General features: G+C 45.2%; 1 protein-coding gene across 5 annotated transcripts in view; it reads left to right on the top strand.

Annotated features, from left to right (window-relative positions):
* Positions 1-20,178, top strand: part of LOC138523933 (IST1 homolog) — a 433,705-nt gene that overhangs the window by 112,896 nt on the left and 300,631 nt on the right. Inside the window, exon 1 of one of the 5 annotated variants that reach the window (XM_069635474.1) lies at positions 10,473-10,620. The exons of the other annotated variants lie outside the window; for them this stretch is intronic. The gene's annotated coding sequence lies outside the window, so the exon portion shown is untranslated. Of the gene's footprint in view, positions 1-10,472; positions 10,621-20,178 lie in introns of those variants that run through there. 5 annotated transcript variants of the gene reach the window in all.

The raw sequence follows: 20,178 nt of genomic DNA, 5'->3' as shown, positions 1-20,178 counted from the left end.
TAGTTTCCTACGGCCCCGCTATCTGCCCTTACTGCGTGCATACGTGATGACTGCCTGGGATCAAGTAGGACCATTGGGATGATCAGACGCGAGGTCTGAGTGTCCTTCTTTAAGCTCGGCAAGCGGACCTCTACGCTTGTCGGGCATGGTCGTTTCCCGAATCAGGCTCTATGTGGCTTTTATCAGCAACTCCTACCACCTTCTTGGGTGGTTTTGTAGGGCAATCCCGTGGAAAATGTCCTGAGGTTCCACAGTACAGACACAACTGCATCTGTCATCTTCTTTCTCTTTCCTTTTGAGTTAAGGGTCCTTTAACCCCCCCCGATCTGCATAGGTTCAGATGCATCTGTTCCTTTGGGGGCAACGTTGGGTTTAACCAATACCCGATTCTCGAACTTAGCTCGATCAGTCTTTTGGTTCTGAAGTCGGTGGTCTAGCTGGACCACTAAGTCTATAAATTCTGTGCAATCCTGAGGTGGGTTCACAACTTGAGCCAAGACGTCTTTGAGTTTTCCCCGAAGTCCACAATGAAACAATGTAATTCGTTTTTCCTCCGGCCACCCGGTTTCCACCACCAACCTATTGAAGGTTGCAATATAGGTTGTTGTAAGGATAAAAGTTTGTTGTCCAGGGCTTGACCCTGTGAGTGTCTGGCGAATAGTTTTTCCATGCTCCTTTGAAAACCCTGAAAATCCCGGAGAAGAGGATCATCCTGGTTGACTAACGGAATGGACCAATCCGCTGCGCTGCCACTAAGATATGACAATACAAAGCTACTTTGGCTTGGTCATTTGGAAAGGCTCCCGGTCTGCATAAAAAATGCAAGCGGCATTGGTTCATAAACACGGCAAACCTTTTGGGGTCCCCAGCAAAGCGTTCGGGTGGAGCTAACGGAATATTTCCTGGTAAAACCACTTGCACGGGATTGCTTGATGAAACGGGGGTTGGGTTTCCCCCATATCCAGGTAGGGGCGTTTGCCCAGCTTGGTTTTGCAGTTGCCTAGCCAGATCATCAGTGCGCTCCTTTGAGACAATCAGTTCTCTCCTGAGGGCATTAATCTCTTGGCGAGCGGCATGTACTTCTGCCCTAAGTTCCCCCAATAATTGGGCCAGTTGGTCGGTTTCCGAGGTTTCCATAACACCCGGGTGGGTATTTTTAGAAAGGCTTCGTGTTCTGTTATGCTCACCTGGACCCCACAGTGGTGTCGATCGGACCCGGACAGCTGCATTCTCCGTCAACGTGATGCGTAGTGCAGAGATGACTGTCTGGACTGGCCCGCCTAGTCTTGTCTGCTGGACCCGAAGAAGTATTTTCCTGCAATTGGAGACAGGGATTAGCCACCTGTGGGTTTTAGTGATGGCCTCCCAACTGTTCTCGCTCTCCCCCACGAATCACCTCCGATATCCCCTTAGTAACCTCACCTTATGTTTGTAAAAGATGAGCTCTCCATCCTGCGTGTCTTGCAGGGGCGCGTAGATACCAGTTACTTCACTGGTTTGAAGGCATTGGGAGAGTTCCGGTAAGCATTGACTCTGAAGTCCCAGGCGGGATTGGTAAGTATCAAGTTCAAAGAGTTCAATGTGCCCGATGTTCACTCTTGACCCCTTCCTTCCTTAAGTTGCAACTGAGTTCGTAAGAAGAAGGTCTCGTAGCTGCTGCTGGCATTCAGGTAAGAGTCTGTGTTACCCAACGCTGTCCGGTAACTATTACATGCGTTAACGTGTTGTTTTTCTCCCTCTTTACAGATGCGGCATATGAAGATATGGAGAATAATACCGCCGGTGGTAAATCAGATAAGTCTATGGTGGTAAGAGGTATTTGTTGATTCCCTTGGCTCACCTTGTTATTCTTGTGCCCCTAGGTGCCGGAGTACAGCGAAGAAATGATGGAGACAGTGCCGGATCGAAAGATGATGTGAGAATTGGTGAGTATGGCGCCGTGCTGGAGCTGGCGAAGCGACGCGTGTAGGACTGATGTACTTCCAGGTCGGGAGATGAAATGGATCCGGAATCAGGTGAGGAATTTGAAATAAGTTTGTTTTCTAACCTTGTCCTTTTCTTCCTCTTTATTCTTGGAGCTCCGGATTCGAGGGGGCCGTGGCAGAAGACTGGATGCTGGCTGCAGGCACGGTGAGAGTCACGCTGCTGGATGCAGAATAACACGAAGCATGTGCTGCTGTTCGGGCGTGGTTTAAATAGCCTCCAAAGTAGTCCCAGTAAAAAATAGTCCCTGTAGTAAAATAGTCCCATCCAGGCCTCACGTTGGCTTGGATTTATTTGCAGCATGGTCTGCATGAAGTAAGTAATGTCTATGAGCCTGGCGCCTATGGGCCCTGGACTGATTTCTATTATGAGCCTGGTGCCTACGGCGCCAGGACTGAACCCAGACAGCCCCTAGCTGGGGCTGCTGGGGTTTTTGTAAATGTCTGGATGCCTGCTCCCGGGGCTGATGGGCTTGATCCGGATGCCCGGGGGTAGGCATCATGACAATATCATTAATGCCAGTACAGGTAATGGCATGTTGTCAAAGAGAACCGGTACTCCCTAAAGTTAATAACAACATTGTGAGTGAAGACAATTATAACTGGTCATGTATTAGGGTGAGAAAAGCTCTTACAAAAATTAAAACATTCCTAGAAATAGGAAATCCTTTGAGTCTCAGGAAAAGCAGGCAGAGAGGCCTTTAAAAACTACCAATCTGAAACTGGAAAATGCTCAATCCTCTGTGAAACCAAATATATCTTTTTATCCTTGTGATAGTCCTTTGAGGAATGTGCTTAAGGAGAAAAAGGAACTTGGTGGGAAAAATATTATTGAGGAATCTGACGTTTGTGTAAGGGACTTCAAGTCCCAGAATTCCCAGAGTACTGGGACGAAGAAGAGGGCTGCAGAGGCACAGGGTTGCAGAGTGGAACCCCTTAAGATGAATGACCCACAACTGAGGATGGCTGAGAGGCATAAAAGGCCCTCTCAGGTTCAGGCCATGAGACCCAACTGGAGGAAGATGAGGCAGCCGAATCAGCAGCAGTAGGAGGGCAGTAGCAGTGGAGTTTGGAGGAGTTTTAAAGCCTCCAAGAAGCAGCAGAGGAAGAAATCACAGAAGAGCCTGGACCCTGGGACCAGAGTGGCGAGAGAAGTTAATGCTGGTCCTGAGAGGGGTGTGTGGGCTTGAGATTTCAGCTGTAGAGGTCACACAGCAGAAAGCGGACCTTTTCGTAACTTTCCCCACTGACAAACACAGTCACCAGTGGCAGGCAAGCACTGGAGCGTTGGGGAAGCCGTGAAGGCTGTTGCAGAGGTCACGCAGCGGAAAGCGCACCTTATAGTGACTTTCCCCACTGTGAAGCGGTCAGCGGTGGCCGGTGAGCACTCTGAAGGCAGTCAGCGTGGGACGCAGGAAGCCGTGCAGGAGAGGTGGCTGGGCCACATAGAAGATGTGAACTTGGCAAGGCAAACGGATGTGCACACCAAACCCGGTGAGTTCACTACTCTATTGTGACCCTTAAGCGCTTCGTTGCTTGAATCCAGTTGTCCTTTTCAATACCAAACGATACAAAATATCCTGTTGATGATTGGTCTTTATCAGCTTGGTATGGTTCACAAAGTAGTTGGCATAAAGACACTACCCAGATTCCATCTGAAGGAGGTCATCATTACCTAGTGGGTTATCCTAAAAGCCAACGACCTAAGGGGGCCATATTTCCAGAAGTTTGCTTGAACCAGCATTCCCCAACTCAAAAGGGGCTCATATACAGGCAATTGACAACCGATCAGGGTTGCCTAAACCAGAAGGAAATAACTGAGCCTAATAGTGTGTATGAAGAATATTGTCCAAGTGGAGAGAATGTTTCAAACGGTATTCAGTGATTTTTCTGAAAATGTTTTTTCAATGTATTGTTCAACCAAAACAAATCCATCGAAAAAACACCAAATATTTGTTTAAATATATATATATATATATCGGGGGAAGGGGTTAAAACGGGTGGGGAGGGAGTTTGGGGTGGGATTAAGAACATGGGGAAATAGCGGGCTGGGCTTTGGGCCCTCCCCCTGAATAAAAAAATAAAAAATGAGATTTTTTTTTAGATGGATTTTATTCTGTCAAAAATCCATCAAGAAAAAGGTTTTCGGTAAAATTAAAATGAACCGTTTCCGACGCACATTACCAAAGCCAAAAGTGTGAAGGAGAGAAAGAGTCATTATCAGCATTTGATTACTAATACAAAGGGGGAGCAGGATTGGCAGGAGGGCTGGCCTTCTGATGCAAGAGTTCAGAAAGGAAGGAGGCATTGCCTGTCTTGCGTGGGGCAAACACTTAGGTGTAGTAAATGGCATCCGTGTGATTTTGGTTCTCCTGGAAGATCTTCTCAAATCTAAGTGTGTGAAGCAGAAGGCATTGTTAAAACCTTTTGAAGTTGACCCTTACCACAGAAGTACTTAAGACTGGTAGTTTGGCCTGGCAAGGAAGTAAACCAGGTCATAGGACTTTGTACCAATTGGTTCTGTTTAGGCAGGGGAGTATACCCAAACAGCAAGCTGCAGTACTTGGCTGGCAGGAGTGTATACCAGACTGAGAGCTTTGTGATCATTGGTTCTGTTCTGGCAAGGGTTCACCAGAGCAGAGCGTTGTAGTAGCAGTAAACCTGGCATAAAAGTAAACCAGGTGAAGTTCATGAAGTACTGTGGTGGGGTAAAGATTCTGAAGAAGCGGTTGGAGAATCACTCAAGTATTTTGGTGAAGTAGTACTGAAACTAAGATGGTGCCAACATATCCTGACAAAACATTTGTTTTGAAACTAATGAAGTTCTGAAATATCCTTTGTTCATGACAAGAAACTGTTTGAAGAGCTTTATTGAACTACACATTACCAATGACAAAAAGCTGTCTCAGGATCTTGGCTGCAAGTGGAAAGAGAAAAGCTTTGTGGAACATTTGTGAATCATCTTTGGGATCTAAGTTGGAACTTTGGGGTGTCAAGTTGGATTTAAAGAGAACTGAAGTAAACCTTTTTGTTGTGATACAGGATTTCCTCATCCTTTGTGAACCGTTTAAAAGAAGCTTGCTTGAATCTGGGGAATGGAAGTTATGCCAGGTTATCAGAAGAAGCAGCTATTGTGGAGCGATTATAATATTAATTGTGTTATTGAGAAACTGCCATATGGTTCCTTGATGATTTGTTGTATAAGTGTGAGGGACAGAAATTGTGGGCTTGGCGTGATTTCTTTCATTTATTTTAGGTAGGGAAATCCTTGTTACGGTAGGCAGCCCTACAGATAAGGTGAGTATCAGCCACTTTTAGGTCCTAAAATAGGCAAATACTCCCAACAAAATAAAAACGTTGAGTAAAAATACTCCCAACAAAAACAGGGAAACAGACACGTAGAACCTTGTGCCCCTGCTTTTACCCACACGGCTCTGTGGATATGTTTGCACTAGGCACATTTTGGGCACAAACCTTTATTTATTTCAGCGTTTTTGCAGCACAATTTTTATTTACTACAATGTGCAAGATTGGCACATTGCAGGAAAGAGGCAGTGTGCAGGGCGACAAGAGAGCCAGGGTGTCATTATTTGTACCTTTTGTATCAATTTAATAGGAAGAGTTCTAGATGTCTCTGACTTGGCAGAAAAGTGCTTGTTTTGGCTATGTTTGTTGGTTTAATGTGCATGCCTATTTAATATTAACAGTATTGATCATGATCAGTTGTAATCAGGGGTGTTGCTAATGTAAAAGATCAGGGGCTAAGCTAATGTTGGGACTGGTGGGACTCGGGGCTAGCTATAACCTTTTGGTTGTAGCCCCTGAGCTTCTATCCGGGGCTACAACCAAAAGATCTGGGGCTATAGCCCCCTCATCCCCCCGAGCAATGCCTCTGGAATACATCTCACACGTTTCACCAATTCCCCATCACAACTTGTATTTTCGAACCTCACTCTCAGTCATACAAATACTCACATGCTCTGTCAAACTACCAAGACACAATTTGCATATCTGGTCCCTGCCAAACTCAAAATCATACTCCCATCTCACACCTTATGCTCTCCAATTCCTCCAGGAGTTTACAGTCCTTCATTCTTTCATGCTACTTCTGCATCTTGCATCCTTTCTCCCATTCTATCGCACTCTTCCCTCATCCTTTCTCCCAATCTGCAGCTTACGACCTCTTTCCAGCCAACCCCTCTCTGGTTTTTTTAACCCACTGCTACCCAGAGCCCACGCTTCCTCCACTTTCTGTAACTCTGCTCCCTCGCTGATTTCTGGCCCACCGCCCCAATGCATCCTCTCTGCTCTCTTGTTCATTGCTTCCCCCTCTGACTCACTGCTCTCCCTCTGATCTCCCTCTGCTTTTTTGCTGTCCATGCCACAGCTCAACCATCACTCCCTTTCTCTCTCCTTTCCATCTCATATTGTGAACCTTTTTTAATTTTTGAAAACTGTAGATTTTGGCCCAGATCCTCAAAAAAACGGGGCATCTACAAATAGAACAGAGGATGTGCTATTTTTAGATGACACATTTTCGGGAAATGAGCAGGTCACCTTATTCTCAAAGGTGATCTGCTCATTTCCACGGGGCTGAGCTGTAGCGCAAATGATCGGCTGGCCAGCCGCCTTGAATAAGTTTGTGTCGGAAGCGCTCTCCCGACAATGGTCCACAGGCTCCCCGTGCTTTTCACTGTGACAGGCACTTTAAGGTCCTGCCACTCTAAAAAGCAACCCAAAAAAACACATTTCTATACCATTTTGGGGAACAGAAATGCAAGCGAGACAGCAGCTGTCACACTTTTTTTAAAAAGTAGGGTCAGTAAAGACGCTGTCATGCACTGGCACTCCCGTGAACCTATTTAAAGTGAGCGCATAGGGTTGCCTACAATTTCTGCACATTCGAAAGCGCATCTTGTTTTGTCAATTTGGAATGCGCTTTAAAATGCGCAGGAACGCCCTCTGATTTGCACAAATGGGCGGAAAAGGACATCTGAATTCACGCATCTAAGAAGCACCCATTGAGATGTTCTTTGTGGATTGGGCTGCTTTTTTTATGTGCAAGTGATGAGATGTTCTTGCGCATTTCATTTCTTCAGTCAAAGTGTTGAGAAACTGGCCCCTTAAGTATTGTATTTTTTAATGTGTTTTGAAAAAAACTGTAATTTTTTGGAGGTGTTTTTGCAATAGCTACAGTTTTAGCGTTTTTTTTTTAAACGTGTTTTTCGCAGCATTTTGCGGGATCGCATAATCATTATAGGCTGGAGGGTCTGCCTAAAAAATCATTTTACTCCTAACTTTAAAAAATATGGATTAAAATACTCCCACTTCAAAATCTTATCTGGAGCACTGACGGTAAGGTATAGTGAGGCGTTTTTCCAATCTTTCAAATCTAATAAAATGGCATGTGTTGAAAAACGTATACAAAGTAGTTTGCCTCACATTTCTGACCCCTCACAATTAGCATAGCAGCCCATAAAACCTGGATGCATAGGTGTGCACCCCACCAGAAAATTAATTTGCATACATTGCAGTAAATCAATGTATGTTTAATTTTATGACGGAACATGGCATGTTTTCCATATGCCACTACATCATTAAGAGCAACAATAACAGTACATTTCGTACTGATGGAGTGCATTTAAATGATTTGTGGAGTAGTGTTTTTGTACAAAATATAATGGAAGCATTGCGTGAGGTTTTACAGCAATGTCAACATTTTGTGGTGCGATCAAGTTTGTTGTTTTAATTAAAGTGTATCTGTTAAAAGCACGTATGTACGGTTGTTACTATAAAGTGTCTGTATGTTGTGTGGATGTTTGTGACCTGCATGTGTATGCTAATTAATTTGTGTGTGTGTGTGTGTGACTGTTACTTGCCTTTTGTGTGTGCATATTTTGTGTTACTGGCCTTTGTGTGTGCATGTGCGTGTGTGTGTGTACCTGCATGTGCATATATACGTTTGTGTCACTGCATGCATGTACTCCTGTGTGTGCATATACAGTGTATTTTCTGTGTGGATGCCTGTGTGCGTACATCTGAGTATGTGTATATGTATGTCGCTACCCTCTGCATGTGTATGTGTGTGTGTGTGTGTGTGTATCTGTGTGTGAGCATATCTATTTGTGTTACTGACCTCTGCATGTGATTGTGTGTGTTGTGTGTATATATATGTGTAAGTCGCTGCAGCAGTCCATGTTTTTTGCTGAATATACCCTGTTGGTACACAGATGTAAATTTCAAAGAAAAAACAGCATTCACACTGCACATGTGTCATCTCTATTATAAAGCAGAAAATCTGTTAGTTTGTTCCTTTATACAATTCCACACCTTTCCACTAGAATGCACCAAATGTTGCATAGTTACCTGCTAGGACCCTTGGACATTACTGGCTACATGACCGGTCTGATAGCACAACGAGTAGAGCGCTCGCTTGGACATCTGTGCAGAGCCTGCTGACGCAGGTTTGTCTCCTGGCAGGGCCAAACTCATCCTTTCATCCTTCAGAGATCGATAAATGAGCACCACACACTGTGGGTAATAATAAGCAGCGCTCAGATACCTGAGGGTTCGTAGCGCTATATAAATGCTAAATTATTATTATTATTATTATTTATGACATTTGGACACCTCAGCCCTTTTCCCTGGATTTCAGCCCCTTCACATGAGACGGTTGCCTGAAATAGGCAAAACATCAAAGTGTCTTAGAAGAACCAGACAAAACTCATTTTAAGCATCTCAACGTGAGAAACAAAACTGAGAAATGTGCACCGCAACGCACTGCACTGCACCATGGCAAGGCGGTATGTGAGCCAGCCAAACGTGCCAATTATGAGTGCATTTTACTTTAGAGTGCAAAGCACATCAAGCGGTAAGCGACTCAGAACAGTGACCAACAGGATCATTAATTTTCAGCAATTGATGAGATACAGGGCAGCTCAACACAGGTTCGAGTCCCGATCCCACTCTTAGAAACCATTTGCTGGTATTAAGCGCATTATAAAAGAATAATTATAAATATAAGTGTTACCATGTCTGTCTACAGAACCCGTGCAGAGAGTGGGTACTTTTTGCTACTATACTGCTAAATCTTAAATTGTTAATATCTCCAAATTGGCAACTAGATTTTCAATTTGTTTTTCAGTTCACGAATTCTGGTTGATCTATAGGTGCATGGCAAAAATTGAGAAAATTTAAGTGGTGCATTTTCATATTTGGGCTGAAATGTTTTCTTTTCCCCTATGGAAAAACCCCAATGTTAATAGATGGTCTAAGCTCAGTGAAAACCATTCTTTTTTTTCGTCTTTTTTAAAAAAAAATCTTTATTGAAGACATCCATGAAACATTTTGAAAAGTTCCATGTAGGGAGGTTCTCTCGAAATTGGCATTTTTTGCAGATTGTTTCATGCAAGGCATTCTTATCCTTAACTATGCTAAGCTAGTGCGATGGCTTAATATATATCACACAATGCCAATTGACACGGGCCTAAACAATGTCCTCCTGTATTGACGTTAAAGACTTCAACACACCAAACAAAAGGTAGATTTAAGAATGGGGCTTAAAAGGTATTTGCAATGCAAGGCTCTGACTCACACCCACAGGCCTGGGGCTAATTAGAATGCCTTGAGTCTGACCTTCAGAGGCATTGACCTCTCTGGAATGTGCCTGCTTCAGTGCGACGTTGAAGGGAGGGCAGGCTATTTAGGCTCGGGCTGGCGGGCACCCATATGCAACGGTAATCGTCGCCATATTAATACGTATTTGTGAGCATTCTGAAAATGAAAGCTAGCAGGACAATTTTAGTAAACATTTCCGTCTTTTCAATCTTTGAGAAGGGAAGGCAGTCCCCGTATCCTCCAACGAGTGGCCTATTCAAATTCACAATTGAAACACTTTACGGAAAATTGATTTTTTTTTATTTCAAAAGCATCTTTATTTACAAGGGGAGGGTATGGCTGCTGGCGAGTCTATGGGGCTGGGCTTCACTGCACCACATCTTCATCCTCATAGGGAAAACTGATTTTTGACAGTAAGGAAGTGGTGTCGGGTATTGGTCGGAGAGACGGTGCGAACTGTTCGAGGGATGCCATTTCTTTACTTGCCCTACCCTCCCTATAACAGCGAAGTTCTACGATGGTTAGCTCTTTGCCATGCGTGCGCGTGACTGAAAAACACAGGTTCTTACAATTCAGAGATTGGGCATGTGTGCGTAAAAGGAAGAGCGAGGAAGCTAGTTATGCAGGGCCTGAAACCACACGGGAAATACAGGTAATGCACCCAACCGGTTATACTGGTTCCCCTGGTTTCGGCTAAGTAAGGAAAATGCGACCAAGTAGTTTCACAGCTGCGTGCTGGGGAGGAAGGGAGAGGCGCTGCTGTGTTTCTAAATAGGCCTTATGATGACATGAGCCACTGATGTTATCCTTTCGCAATCACGCATTCTCTGGCCCTTAGACAGGGAAAACAATGAAACATGGCTGGGAGTCGAGAGAAAATGCAGCCTCCCCTCCCTGATGACCAATCAGCTCGCTTGATTTCCTGGGTCAGCAGGTGTCGCATTTACTGCCTGTGCTTGTAAACCGAGTTATCATTCCAAAGACAAATGGACGTTGGCAGGGGGTCCTCCTTCCTCTTCAAGTACGTATTTGGTCACCTGCCTGCTACCCAGAACTGTCTTTTAAATAACCTAGTCTAACAAGCATTGACATAACACCTGCATTTGTCCATTTCCCCTCATCGCCAATTAGCCATCTTTCGCTTGTTCCTTCGCTGCACCTTGTTTCATACTAGCAATGAATTAGCATGAGACAATATTTTCAAATGGCAACATTGGCCGCAGTTTTATTTCCATAACAACAGAATCATTGTACACATTTTGTGAACTCCAGTCCGTAAGTGTGGTGCTTGCTCCGTGTCCGACCTCCCCTGCTTCCCCCTATACCTTTGTATAGTTTCCATAGTAGGCCCAACTCTCCCAACCCTTTGTGCCTGAGCCTATCCTGCCCATGCAGGTGTCAGTGGGTGGGGAGAGCGCTGTTTCTTTTTTGGGGGAATCTGAGCCTTAGTTGTTACCACCAGACACCCCTACTGTTAGGCCCCCAACAGGCGCTGCTCCGGAAGAGGGAAGACCCATTCCGGTTTCCTTCTGGCTCATCCGGAGTCTGTCATTTGTGCTTGGTCGCCCAAACACCACCTTACACCATCCTGACCGTCCTGCGACAGCGACGTCCAGGTGTCGCCCTCCTTCCCTTCCCTTTACTGGGTGGGTGGAAAACGAAATCCTTCCTCACGGCAATGCGTGTCTGCAGGGTCCTACTGCAGGAGCTGGATGTCTCTGCTGTAGGACCCTGCTTGTTATAAAGGGGCTCACCCCGCCCCTTTCCTTTGTTTGCCCTTCGCGGGATTCAGGGTGCTTTTGGCGCCGTTCCGCCCCCCGCACCCTCCCCTTTCCCAGGCGGAGGGGAACAAGTTAGGAGAGGACCCTGCAGCGGTTAGCATGCTGCCTCCTACATTTTTGTTTGTGCTTTTCCGTCATCAGCGGCAAAACCAATGGTTTCACCCTGCGTTTGGAGTGCATCTTTTCTGTGTTCTCACACGCAGACCATGTAGGCAAATGAGAACTGTGTAAAGGAAAAGGCGTGAAGAGTGGGATAGCCCTGGTCGAATGTGAGGATGGATGTATTAATAATGACGGACAGGGTAGGTTGGTAAATACTATAACTGCAAGACGGCTGTTGTTACAAGCCTCAGTAATGGCTTGACAGCAGGGGCATTTTTTGCACTGAAGAGCAACGATACGATTCTAACACTGAGCTATTAGGTGGGCGTACATTTATTTCAACTAATATTTGTACTCTTTTCTTCTTTGTATCCTTCCTCATTTATTCCTTTTCTTTGTATCTTTTTCTTTAGCTTTCCTTATTTTGTTCTTTCTTTTCCATCTTTCATCTCTACCATTTTCTCTCCTTCTAGCTTCCCCTCTATTTCTTCCCTTTCTTTACATGTCTTCATTCCTGCATATCTCTTTCCTTCATGCTTTCTTTGTACACGTCTCCCTTTCAATCTTTCGTTGATTCCATATTTTCGGTTCTTTGCACCTTTTTTTTTGCACCCATCTTTCCATCTTTAAATCTTCCCATCCTTTAACTGATAAACAACACAGGTTCAATCCCGTTCAACCGCTTCCCGTTTTTTTATCATCTGTGCAATTATCTAGTGAATGATGAATTAGTAGATTTGCCATTTTTTGGTAATATTTCTTCATAAATGGAAAACCAACCTTACTGCCTGTCCCTAAATGTGATCAGAACACTTGTGTATCCCAGCGACTTGAGTCATAGCAAGGACAGTTTAATTAATTGAACTGCTACTTATTAGTCTCTCTTGAGACGTAATACCACATTCATTTTATTCTAGGTTGAGGGAGTGTGAAGACTTTATTACTAGGCATAGGGAGGGTGGATACATTATTGCTCTGATGGTGATATAAAGGGACAGGAATACATCCATCTGCTAAGTTCTGTCAGGATGTGCAAAGTTCTAGGGTGGGCCATCCAAGGTTGCATTTCCATTTTAAATGCTCAGTCTCCGCAACAGCAAAAACTGCTCCACAGATGTGCACTAAACTTGCACATGAATTTGGCTTCTGGTTCCCTTCACACACTTTGCTTGGCAAAAATCCTTCAGTCTTTTTTGAGAAAAAAAAGTTGTCGGAAAATAAAATGTAGTGATCTTTTGCCTTTGCGTCAGTGGATAGTCCAGAGTCCAAAATTCACATTTGAGCTGGGACAGTTTTTGGCTTATGCAGGGCAGAACATTGTTTCGTCTGGTCCCCATCTTGGACCCAAAGACCAATTAAAAGATCTGGAGACTAATGATCTGTGTGACCGCCCCGCCCCTTTCCCCCAATCTGGTGTTCACACCAGACATTCCATTGAGATAGCCCCATTCATGTTTCTAACATTCTCCCCATTACTCACCACTCATCTCTTCTCTATCCTCCTCAACATCTCTGCCACCTTTGACACTGTAGATAAACCCCTTATACCCCAGCAAACTATCTCCTCTTTTGGCTTCAAGGACAAAGTACTCAAATGGGTGGCCTTGTATCTCTCTGATTGCTCCATCTCCTGTAATTCAACAACTCCTCCCTTATCTCCCAGATAAGTCCTAGGCCTGCTCCTCTTTACTCTGCTCACTTCCTTTCTGGGCAAACTCAGCTCGTCCACTTTTCCTCTCACCTGTTTGCTGATGATGCCCATCTTTTCTTCTACGTGTGCTCCTTCACCCCAGCAATTTTGAGGCATCACCAACGGTCTGCGTTCACTGATGCTACATCCATCAAAACATGAGGTCCCCCCTTTCTCCGGCCCTTCATGGTAGCCCCAATCTGCCACCCCTGATCACATTTCCTCATGATGCCCTTGTACCATCACTCATGGCTTGCTGCCTTCGGGTCCTCTTTGACAGCAAACTCCGACTGAATCCTTTGGACACTCTCACTGTCACTATGGTTAGGATCAACCTTCTCAATATTGGGAAGACCTGCCACTGCTCACACACCACTGTGTCAAAACTCTTATTTCTACCCTGGTGATCAGTAGACCAAATGACTGATCTAGCCCATATATGGATCTCCTTCTCTACTCCTTAAATAACATCAACATTGTGAAACACACCCCCTAGGACCAACCCAAATGTTCTCCGATATCAGCATAACAACACTATGGCTTGTGAGTCTCTATGCTGTCCACTACCCTTTACACAACTCTGCTCCTTGTCTTCAAATCTATCCATGTCCTAGCCCTCCTCCACTACCCGGCTGAATCCACTGCTTGCTACTCTCCTGCTCAAGGCCTGCTCTACGGGGCCTGAACCAGCTTGCTGTCCAGCCTCACCTCCCCAACGCGGTAGCCCATTTTTGTTGTTAACGTTACTGCCCGATACTACTTGAATACTTCCCAGACCAACATAGCTGAAGTCCAGTCAGTGGAAATATTCATGACCAGGCTGCAACTCTGCCTACTAGCCAAGAGAAAGTGTGTCCTCCTGTTCATAGTACATGATGTAGCTATGCAATTATGTTTCTGGCTTCATCCCTAATGAATAGTATATCTACATTTTTCATTTTATTATCATTTGCCATTCTTCATGTCTAAACACACAACTCCTCCAGCACAGATCTATCTGTAACCAAATTTTCTGTCTGAGGAATACACCCAAGTGATCTTGAAAGTTAGTAGGCAAAAGTATGGAGTTGGGCAAAAAAGGTATCAATGGTGCAAGAGCCCCTGTTTTTTTCTTTTTCAAAACAACAAAACCAACAGCCTGCACTTTATTATTTGCTGACAAAGTATTCCTATCTCTCTTTAACAACATTTTATATAAAGGTAGCCGGTAATGCGTTTGCCTGCGCTGCCTGTTTATACTCTATGCAGAGCTTCTGGTGGAAGCATCAGATCCAATCACCAAAATATGCAAAATACAATAAATAAAAAAGTTTTGGTTATGGATCCCATGCTCAAAGCATTTCTAATTTGGCCCTCTGTGGCATGTCCAGACCTTGGAGAGGGCTTGGGAATGCCCCAGAGAGGTGCCGGCAGCAAACAAAAAGCCAATATTTGGCAGCTGGGTCCATAAATCTGGAGTTCCTTCAAACTATAGCAAAATCTGTGAACTGATAGGAAAAACCCTTATTGCTGAGGATTGTTTTACTTATCCACTACTCAATCCTCCTGGCTGTCAGAGGCTCGAGGTGTGCCCTCAAAGCTGAGAGGAGAATAGTGCACAAGAGACGGGAGTGTAATGAGTCCTGCAGACAAGGAAGGATAGGCAGTAACTACTCACCAGAGGCGTAGTAGACAGGGTAGGGCCTGAGCAGGTAAGGCCCATCCAAAATCTGTAAATGCCCACTCAACAGAACTGTGTGGGCATTTACAGATGTTAATGTCACTGCAGTGGGCCCAACTACATTAGCTTCAGGCCCCATTGTTAGACAATCCTGGCTATGCCTCTGCTACAGACAGGCAACAAAGGCAGTGAACAGAAAGGGGTAGGGAATACAATCAAGACAAAGACGTTAGGTTCCCATATGGGATGTATGTAACGTGGGGGAAGAGTTTCCCACAGGTAAGGCGAAACTCTAACTTTCTGAGCTGGTTGTTATTACAGAGGCCTACTCTGAATGCTCATGGAAAGGAGTAGCAGGAGTAGACGTCTGTTTCTGGACCTTAAGGCACAAACAAATAAATACTCCAAGGCTGAAGCCGGCACAAGTCCAGCAGGAACAGATCAGGGCCTGCCCCTGAAATAGGAACCAGCACACTATTAACATGCATGGCACAATGGACAAGACTGAGACGCGATAAAGGAAAGGACAGAGATTGCCTCCCCGGATGCCCTGCAGCTAAACTCTGAACAAAGGAATTACACAAGCACAAATGAGGACAATAAAAGTAACAGAAATATCCAGGGAAAGTACAGGAAGTCAAGGTGAGTAAGGTTCAGGACAGAGTACAGGAGGAAAGGGCACAAGCAAGAAGACAAGAATCTAAGCACAAAGGTACAGGAGATTAGAACTGCAGACTGGAAACTAAGGACCGGAATCAAGGAACATCAGACTGAAATATTGTCACGATCGCTAGCAGAATCCCCAGTGTAGGTAGGGTCTGGACATTGGGGCTGGCAGGCTGGCACAGGCTGCAGTATAGTAGTGGGCATGCCGCCACCAAATTGGCCCCGCTAGCGGGTTACCAGGCAAGAACCAAGATGGCTCCTGGCAAACCCTCTCCAGAAGTATCCCTGGCGGTCTAGTGGTGCTGGTAGTAGCCCTGGGCTATATAAGCCCCACCCTAGGCCACACCCAGTGCTTAGTGTACTCTCTGGCTGATAGAGACAGGCAGCGTAACGCTTGCTCTGCCTTAGGAACCGCCACGTGCTTATATCCGACGTGGAGCCTGAAGTCCTTGCTGCTGCTCCTGCACCCTGCATGGCTTCGAAGTTTCCTCCGTTTCACGGCTGCAGCATCTAGAAAAAAGGAACAACACGCGTGAGTCCACAACAGAGCCTGCAGCTCCTCCAGCACCTCCCACCATCCCTCAGACCTCCGCTTACCTTCGACAGCGATCCGGCGGCAGCCATCAGCTGTCCCTGCAGCTCCCGCTCTCCCTCCGGCAGCGATCCGGAACCCTGCAAGACACAAGGCAAGCCATATTAGTGGGTTACAAAAGGGGGGCACAGCGTATCACAGCATCAAGCGTCAAACCGCAACTTCTGAACACAAATAGACAGCGCTAAATAGGGCCACAAGGCGCTGGACACGCTATAAAGCGCTGGACATGCTATAAAGCGCTGAACATCACTACAAAGTGCTGTACTTTCTACAAAGCGCATCAAAAGCAGGAACCGCGCTGGAAATCACTACAAAGTATTGGACATTGCTACAAAGCGCATTAAAAGCAGGAACCTCTACTCATCGGCATCAAGTGTGCCGCAGCAGGACTGGGCCACCACTCTCAGTGAAGTAACTGTGAGAAAGATGCCAGCAGGGGTTGAATCCTACGTCTGCTACAGTGCACCAAGGTGAGCACCTGCCCATAAAGCCTGCCAGCCAGTACACTTTGGGGAGACTAGGGGGAGAAGGAGACAAGTTTAGACCCTGTAGCTTACCTTCTGTTTGTTACTTACCTGCAGATCCGTCCACCCAGAGGGTTCCGCTCCAGAGTCACCACACCAAGGACCCCAAATCACTCCCGGAAGTGCATTCGAAAGTGCACAGACTGTTGGGCTGCCGGTCCCTTTGCTGCCTGCCAGTACCTGGTTAGTGTGTGGACTCTCTCGGAGCTATGTGTGGACTGGTTTGATGCTTCTGGAGCGCCCGTCTGCAAGAGGAAGCAACACGTGCTGTGAAACGCGGCTCGCATTCCCTAAAGACTACTGCAAGTAAACAGCTGGGACTTGTGCGGGGTCGGGTATAGGGTTGGTGTCTGGGGTGGTGTCAGTTGTGTTGGGTTGGGTTGCTTACTTTAGGATGGTGCTGCCGGTGATTTGAACAAGGTTTCTTTCCTTTTGTTACAGGTGCTCTGATTGGTTGAGCTTAGCATACGCCCACTGCCAGCCTACATAATACGGGTGCACGCGCATCCTGCGAGCGCATCCCGGAAGTGCATTCGAAAGTGCACGGACTGTTGGGCTGTTCGGCTGGCGGGGGCTGGGGCTGAGGCTCCTTGTTATTTTACAACAAGTGTCTTCCTAATAATCAGTAAGGGTGTTTTACACATTTCTTCTATTAACAACCTGTGTAGAAATTCCTGTTGTTTATTGACTTTAACGCTTTAGAAAATCATGCGTAAAAACAAACTCCCAATAATGAGGAAAGATGCAGGGACTGACCTTTTCACCACTGTCCGTACTAGGCGTGCTAGTCTTGCATGGGCTGCAGCCTGTCCGCTACCTACTGTTAATGATGAGGAGGAAGCCCTCTTGCAATGTGTGCAGGAATGCTCCCCCAAGTGTAAAACCATTGAAGATCTAATTGATCCATCATAGCCACTTTTTTTGGACTTGGATTCACCCATTTCTACTCCTGATAAAGGTACAACAGTGGTCAATGATGATATGCTGGCGGAGGTGGAAGTATCAAATCCAGGCAGTTTTTGCTTTGAAAATCTTGCTGAATCTCCCTTTGTTACACCACAGGAAGGAATCAACCCAGTGACAGGGGGGTGGGGACCAACAATGATTCCACTCAACCGGTTATGGGGTCTGATTTTTCCGCTATGATGAGCATATTTAACAGATTGCTGCTGTCTGAATTGAGAAAACAGACAGAGGCTCTAGCGAGTTTGGCCAATGAGGTGGACAAACTACCTAGGAGATTTACTGAGTCTTTTGTACAGGCCATGAAGGAAGAAGCTAAGTCTAACGAGTATGAGTATAAAAAAGATTAACTCTGCACTCGCCCAAATAATATCACCTTGAGGGAGGAAATTATCACAATTTCATCTACCCAGGAAATAGGTGGGGCGGGCAAACCATTTAAAAACTTTGGTTCGGAATGAAGCTCCGTGTGAAGAAAATGCTAAGGCTGTAATGCAGAGGAATGTCTCACTTGAGTGCCCTGTTAGAGATGATTTTGAGGTTAAACTATCTAAAAGGCAAGGGAAAAAATGGCTAAACAAAGGAAAAAGAATAACAACATTATTGCTGGTCTCAAAAAAAACCTCAAGGAAATTCTTGAGGGATGTGGAACCGACTCAGCCAATGACTGATGAGGAAAGTGAACTCCCTGAGGGGGTGCACAAGGTTGTAAAGCCCAATAGAGTACACAATGAAAAAGGTAATTTGGTGAATCACAGAACTATTGAAGTTATTGTACTTGATAGGTACACTGAGGGTGAGGCTACTTTGAATGAGGCTATGAAAAAGAAAAATGACGTAATGTTTGAAATCTTTAAAACTGTACCATTGCCAAGCACCAACACTGTGTCCTCGAATTTTGAGTCTGTCTGGGGACAAATTGCACAAATTGATAGCAATGATGGTTCTGTTCTGATGGAAGCGAAAGCGGTTGCAAATGAGAAAAAGGCTCGACCGGATGTGACTACTGTGAATACACCAGTAAGTAATGTTGAATTTAAGAGTGACACAAGGGTGCCACTAATTTCTAAGCAGTATGACATGGAATCTAGAGGTAACACTATTGAGACGGTGGCCACACCCCCGCTGACGGTTGACTGTGAGCTGATTGCGGGTCCCGTAGTCTCTAAAAATGTCATGAATGCCAACGATTTATGGCAAATGATAATTAAGGTACTTGGGGATGATCTCTCCTCCGGGCCACATTCCTACTCAGTAGTTATACCACAATCAAGATTGATGCATGAATCCCTGCCGGCCACTAGTGTTGGTACGGCCTTGGTAGGGTCTGTTAAGGATACTTCTTATGTTAAGTCAAAGGAGTGTGAGTTTTCCAGTGAATATCAGAGGTCTGGTAAGCATGACATTGATCTTCACCAACCAGCTCTTCAAGAGATGCCTGGGCTAATCCTCAAAACTTTATTTGAGGATAAGGGACATGTATCCTTGAATAGACCTTACATATTATCATTGTTGTCGACTATCCCTGAGATCAGTTTGATTACTACATTGGATATTATACTGGTCGATTTTATCCACAGATTTAGGTACGATTATGTGCGGCTTCTCATTCCATCACCCTTGATTAGGTCTATTCTCCTGAAGGAGGCTGAACAACTACATATTCGTGGTTTTGACATATATGAATACGTACCAACCATGCAATACCTGTCAAGAGCGCCTCAAAAGCCAGGGCCTTATGATGGAGGAAATCAAGAGAGAAAGCTAGGTAATGACGCCTATAAAATTGAACAAGATCTTAACAAACAGGGCTGGCGATGGCTGGCCTTGTCATTGAGGGAATCAATTGACACACTTAAGCAGCTGGGCAAGCCTCTTTAGCTCCTCTCTCAAGCTAAAATGTGTGAGTTGGAACTCGAGATGTTGCCTCAACCTGCTTCACAATGAAAGACTTATGAGCTATTTGGCAGAGTTTGATTTTATTCTCCTACAGGAGACTTGGTCCAGGGTCCAGTTGTGCTGGGATGGCTTTGATGTCACCTCGGTCTGTTCTTATGGCTCTAATAGGGGACGCCCTAAGGGTGGGCTGATTATAGCAGCCAAGCTAGCCAATAAAATAGTGAAAACTGGGGAATGGGTCTGCTCCCACCACTTTTTAGTGCTTTCCTATAAGTTAGGGGACACTAGTGATGGCTACTCAGTGCTCATTGTTAATGTGTACTGGAATCCCAGCGAACTTACTGATCTCAGTTTGGAAAAATAGCTTGTAAATTTGGTATCCATAATGGAACTATGGTTACAAAGTAATCTAGGAGGCAAGATTATAATTGCTGGGGACATGAATGCTAATTGCCATTGTGATAGTTTAATGGGGGACGTTGCTCTGGCTTTTCCTGGAGCTAAAGACTGTGTAGGAGGTAACTCTAAGTTACGGGGGCGATTATGGACCCATTTTGCCGAATCCTGGGGTCTAGATCTCCTTCATAATGGTCACTATACTTGGAAGGCTAGAGGCCTAGAATCCATAATAGATTGTGTTCCTATCAGCTGACCTGTCTAAGGTGTTATGTAAGTTTGAAGTAAAGGATTCCGGTTTTA

This window comes from Ambystoma mexicanum, chromosome 1q (assembly GCF_040938575.1).
Source record: "Ambystoma mexicanum isolate Mex_15411 chromosome 1q, UKY_AmexF1_1, whole genome shotgun sequence".
NCBI classification, from domain to species: Eukaryota; Metazoa; Chordata; class Amphibia; order Caudata; family Ambystomatidae; genus Ambystoma; species Ambystoma mexicanum.
Note: the sequence above shows the minus strand (reverse complement) of the source record. Positions and strands in the feature narration are given on the sequence as shown.